The sequence below is a fragment of the Pelobates fuscus genome, chromosome 9 (assembly GCF_036172605.1).
Source record: "Pelobates fuscus isolate aPelFus1 chromosome 9, aPelFus1.pri, whole genome shotgun sequence".
Classification (NCBI taxonomy): Eukaryota; Metazoa; Chordata; class Amphibia; order Anura; family Pelobatidae; genus Pelobates; species Pelobates fuscus.
The window spans coordinates 46,203,413-46,209,412 of NC_086325.1; the positions used below are offsets into that span (position 1 = coordinate 46,203,413).

Sequence of the window (6,000 nt, forward strand, 5' to 3'; positions counted from 1 at the left end):
ATTATATATATTATTATATATATATTATTTATATATTATATATATTATTTATATATTATATTATATATATTATTTATATATTATATTATATATATATTATTTATATATTATATTATATATATTATATTATATATATATATTATATTATATATATATATATTATATTAAATATATTATATTATATATATTATATTAAATTATATATATATATTATATTAAATTATATATATATATTATATATTATATTATATATATATATTATATTATATATCAGAGAGTGTATGTGTCTGACAGTGAGTGTGTGTCTGCTAGTGAGTGTGTGTGTGTGTGTGTCTGTTAGCTAGTGTATGCGTATCTGTCAGTGAATTTGTGTGTGTGTGTATTTAGAAGGCGGGACGGGGGGGGGGAAGGGTTGGGGGGGGGCGCCTGAGTTTTGTCCTGCCTAGGGCAGCACAAAACCAGGATACACCACTGACAAGGCTAGTATAAAACATTTTCCATGGCTGCTTTTAGTCCCAGTCCAGCCCTGCCTAGATTAAAGGAACACTATAGGGTCAGGAACACAAACGTATTCCTGACCCTATAGTATTAAAACCACCTTTTAGTTGGCTTGTTCCCCCCTTAGCCCCCTCAAGAGGTAGAAAAACTCACCTTATTTCCAGCGCCACGCAGTTCCACCGGCATCAGAATTAAATGATGTTTACCAATTCAAAGATTTCCCATAGGGAAAGCTTTCGATTGAGTGAAATCGGCAAGGGTGTGGGACGGGGGCATGGCCAAATGCCGGCTGAGCCAATCAGCATCTCCTCATCAATGCATCTCTATGATGAAAGTTCAGCATCTCTGTGCAGCACTGCCCCAGGAAGCACCTCCAGTGGCCATCTGAGGAGTGGCCACTGGAGGTGTCCCTAGGGGGGCAATGTAAATGTTTCTTTGCTTGGCATAATATATTATTATGCATAATACTTCTATGCAGTGTTTTTATGTTAACATAATGTCAAATAGAGTAAGCAAAGGACTTCCCTTTTCAGCTATGTTCTCCGTGAAAATGGACCATCAACACAAAACCATATTTAAAAAAAAAAAAAAAAAGAACTGAAATAATCTAACAGGTCTTTAACCCATGCATATGCCTGAGGTTTGTATCAGCAATTTCATACAGTAATTTCAACAGAAGGATGTCAAGTAAAAAAAAACATCTTGATCATCTCTATGATATGGCCATCTCTATTAATATACAACCCTAGGCACACTTCTTCACATTAACCTACTTTGCAGAATCTAGACTACTTTTAGACTTAAAGGCGTAGTCAAATCATAATAACTGTTACAGTCTGTTGAAATGGTTATGGTGCCATGAATCCCTTGTATCTATCTTATGGTGAAGAAAGTCTTGCAGCTGCTGGAAACATTATTATCTAAGAAAATATAGGTGCTTCATGTAACCACCTTATCATGCCCTAGGCCAGCGGTCGGCAACCTTCAACATTCTGGATGTTGTGAACTCTCCCCCCCTTGGATGCGTGTCAGCATTACATGTCGCTGTAAGAGTATTATGGGAGACGTAATCCACAACATCTAGCATGCCAAAGATTGCCTATTTCTGGCATAGGCCAAGATAAGGTAGGTACATGGAGTGCACCTAGAATTTCTTAGATAAGAATGTTTCCAGCAGCTGCAAAAGCAATTAACCACGAGATGGTTATAGTGCTTGGACTATCCCTTTCATTTTTAAATAAGCACTGTATGATTTTTTCTCAGGAGTATAAGCTACCATTGTCCTGCAATATGTTGGTTGTCCTGTTACATCATTATATTTTTGTTTGCCCTCTCTGTGCCCCTTGCAAAGATGTCAGACTTATCATCATAGCAGTGATATACTCCACATAACATATAGTCAATACAGGATGCAGGAAGTCATTGTTTTAGGGCTTGGGTACCATCAGTATAAGGGATCCAGTGACAGGGTATACCCTGTTTTTTTACATGTGGTCTAGCAGGCTTGGGTGTCCCTAGCCAGTCGTATATCTATACATATATTTTTTGACCTTCACGTTGCTTTACTCTCTTCCTTCCTGCACATAAAAATGGGGAGGTGGAAGCTATTTACAGAATCCCACGTTTTAATTGTGGATGATGGAGACAGCCTTTTATTAAGAGTTTAAGGAGGAGCATTGTGTAATCACTGGAGGGTTATGTGGACTTTGCTTCTTTTCCGTATACTTTTCTTTTGTAGCAGGAACATTTGGCTGTTAGTAGAATCTAATGTTTATTTTTCATAATTATTTTTGCATTATTTTATTTTTTTGTGTTCATTTCACTGATTAAAAATCCTGGAAGAAGAGAAATTAAGTACATATTAAAACAAAAATCATAAAAATTATGATTATGATCAAGATCCCTTATTTAATTTGTGTATGTGTGGATTTGGAAGTTATTATGGGAGTTCATATCAAGCTTAATATTTCTAAATGTTAGGACTTTAAGATTTGCTTGTTTTCTGTAGAATTGTTTTGTGTTTAATCTGTTGTCAGTGATGCGTTAGTAAACAATGTCTCCTCACTAATGACATGTTTTGACAAGTTTTCGTACGACGTACAGAATCGTTTAGTGTCTATTGATGTGGCTAATGAACAAACAGCTAAATGACTAAATCGGATTCAAAAGGTTTACAAAGTGCATCAGCTATGACACTTGCAAACCGCACTTCCTAACTGTATTTTTTTCAATTCTTTTGGTGGTGTTTGTGAAGATATTTGTATTGCCTGAAAGATTGTTAGTAACCGAATTAGTGATAACGTCTAATACTTGTCGCTATGGGTTAGGGGTTACTGCTATGGGTTAGGGTCAGAGTAAAAATACACACATAAAAAAAAAAAAAAATTAAATAAATAAAAAATAAATAAAAATTAAATAAAAAATCAAGCACTCTTTTTTAACCATGTATTAACTTGCTGTTAAACAGCTTACATTTAATGCTAAAAGCGAAAAAAAAAAAAAAAATCTTCAATAGGGTATCCCTTCTAAATAAGTAAAATATGCAATATAGATGTTTGTCAAAGCTGGAGAACATAAACAGGGTTGGTCAATAAACTCTGAATTTTCACAAATTACATTAGAATGAAGAAACTGAGGTAATAACAGCTGGTCTGGAAAAAAATATTCAACTCATTCATAGCTACAACTTTTTTTGACAATTTTTTGCCTCATTTCTTCCATTAGGATTTGCGAAAATTCGAAGAAAAAAAATTCCAACGACTACCGATTTAATAAATATTCCTCGGACTCAATTTCCCACACAAAATAAAAACACACACAAATCGCCATTTAGTAATTAGCCTAGGCAGTGATAGAGTATTTTCAAATCTTTTAGACAGGGTTATTTATGAAAGTGAGAATTTCAAGTGAATTTCAAGAACAGAGTAGTCAAACTGAGAGCATAGCTGGCTTAGAGATTTTTTTTTTCTGGATTAGCTATTTTGGCCTTAAATATGAAGCTCACCTTGAGTTCTCGCATTAATAAATAATCATGTTAGTGTTAAATTACATTAATTGTGTACAACTACCATACAAAGCGGAGTGGGTCCATTTTAACAATGTTATACAATACATTTCACGCAGTAAAACCACATTTCCTGTTATTTTTACAGTTAAAAAAGAAATGATTACTTACGTTGCTACTTGTCAGAATACAGCATGTCTCATTCATTTGATAAAAAGCATGAATTGTGCACATACATATAATGAATTAAAGGCAGTAGTGCAGTAGGGATGCAAGATGTCCACAAAAAAATTAATCAGAAATAATAGAAACTTTAGGGGTTCACTAAACAAGGTATTCTAGTAAATCGAAACACAAGCAGCAAAATCTAAGCAAAAAAATACTAAGCTGGGAAATCTGCTGAATTTAAGATTTGTTTCTGTACTGTAAATATTTTGCACATTTTCACAGTTTAGTGGATAAAACCTTAAGAATTAATTTATGATCCAAAAGTATGAAAATATACATAATAAAAACGTACCTTTTTATTGTTTTGCACCAGAGCGCACAGCATGCCAACAATGACTATAAACAGTTCTGTGGAAAATGAACTCTTAAAAAAAAAAAAAAAAAAAAAAGCTTGAGAAAAGGAAGTCTTAGGCCCTAAGAGCTAACCACTGCAGACAAACCTGTATCTATGGTAACCAACACTACCATAAAAATGCAGTTATAATAACCGCCATAAACCAGGGGAATTCATAACAGTAGCAGAGTGAGACTACTGTCTGAAACATTTAAAAAAAAAAAAAAAAACACTATTATATGACTGAACAGGTTGATATTTGTGTGTGTCATTTCACTGTAATAAACTAGTTAAAGATACAGTGATGACCCTCTGGAATTGTATCCAGATAGAAATACAAATGTCCAGCACTCCTTATAGTGAAAATTATATCCCTTTAATGACAATCCCAGATAGCAACATTCTGACTGAGTGTCTTTATTAAGCAATCAAATCTCCTCCTTTGAGCTTGATTAATAGCTGGCAAGGATAGCTACATTTTACTCACATTTCTAAACAAAGGATGTGTTTTATACTGCATGATATTCTTAGTGTCAGGAAAACAAACTCTTTTTCCTGGCACTATAGCTTCCCCCTCTGACAAGACTCCCCCCGCCTCCACCCCATGGTGCAGAAGGGGTTAATAACCCTTTCCGCCACTTACCTGGATCCAGCACCAATGTCCCTCAGCGCTTGCTCAGCTCCGGCCAGGCAATGGCCAAGCTCGCATTTTGATTTCCCCATTGGAAATTATTGTTCAATGTTTTGCTACAGGCGTTCCAGAGATGCTGGAAGTCCTCATGCATAGCGTGAAGACGTCCAGCATCGTTTAGGTGACTAAAAGTTGCCTTCGAGCCCGGAAGTCCCTCTAGTGACTATCTGGTAGTTTTCTAGTGTTCCAGTCACTGCATCTCTAGCAGCCGTTTGCTCTCTACTGAACTACACTCAGAAATGCAGTGCCCATCTTATTGGTTGAGTGCAATCAGCTGATGCTCATAGCCAATGAGCTGGTCCTGCATGGACAAAAACTCCTCCTAGCAGAGACTTTCAACTCTCTATAGTGACCTTTGCCTGGTGAACCCTAGTTAAGAAGTCAAACTGTTAGCAAATGTATAACTACTTTCATTCGGGGGCACCGGGACAATCCTCTAGCATGTTGTAGTGGTTATGGTGTTTGGACTATTCATTTCAGAATGAGAGCACTGGGATAAGACATCACTCATACCTCTGAAAACCATATATCCTTTCAGCTCAATGTGATGGCACAGTGACAGGGAGAAATCATTGGGGAAATACAAAACACAGAGAGACAGGCAATAGCATTGTTCCAATGATCTCTATGGAAACTCAGTACTGCCAGACAGCATATTCACAGTACAGTCACCTGTACTTTAGACAAAGAAAGTCTAGGAAAGTGTCAGATCTCTGTACCAATACTTCCCCCTGCGATCAGACCCCAAGGGCCAGATGGAGCACCTTAACATAGAGGGCTATATCAGGCAATTCTGTTTCATATTTCTGCGTTAAATCATTACAATACACGAGGAAAGGATTGTCTAACTGGGAGAATATTTCACAACACTACATCTTAGTGCATTTGCAATTGTACTTGTTTCCCAGTTGGTATGGCATGAGCATGTTACAAAACAGTGTTAGTATTCAGGGCCGCCACCAGCTCAGACCCTAACTCAGCTCAGGGTCTGGGCCCCCTGGTGCCCGCCTCCAAATACCACCCACTGGGTCCGCCTCAAAATACTGCCCAAAGGAATACACACACAGACACAAACACACACACTGATACAAAAGGACACAGATACATACTAACAGACATACATACTGAAACAGACATACACGCATACAGGCATACATACTGACACACACATACTGAGACATACACACAGGCATACATAGTGACAGACAGACACATACTAACATACATACAGACACCGACATACAT

General features: G+C 36.7%; 1 protein-coding gene across 1 annotated transcript in view; it reads right to left on the minus strand.

The window, feature by feature from the left end:
* The window catches only part of P2RY10 (P2Y receptor family member 10), a 29,050-nt gene extending 24,956 nt beyond the window's left edge, over positions 1 to 4,094 (minus strand). The window contains exon 1 of the mRNA XM_063433351.1: positions 4,023 to 4,094. The gene's annotated coding sequence lies outside the window, so the exon portion shown is untranslated. The remainder of the gene's footprint in view (positions 1 to 4,022) is intronic.
* Positions 4,095 to 6,000: the final 1,906 nt, after the last annotated feature.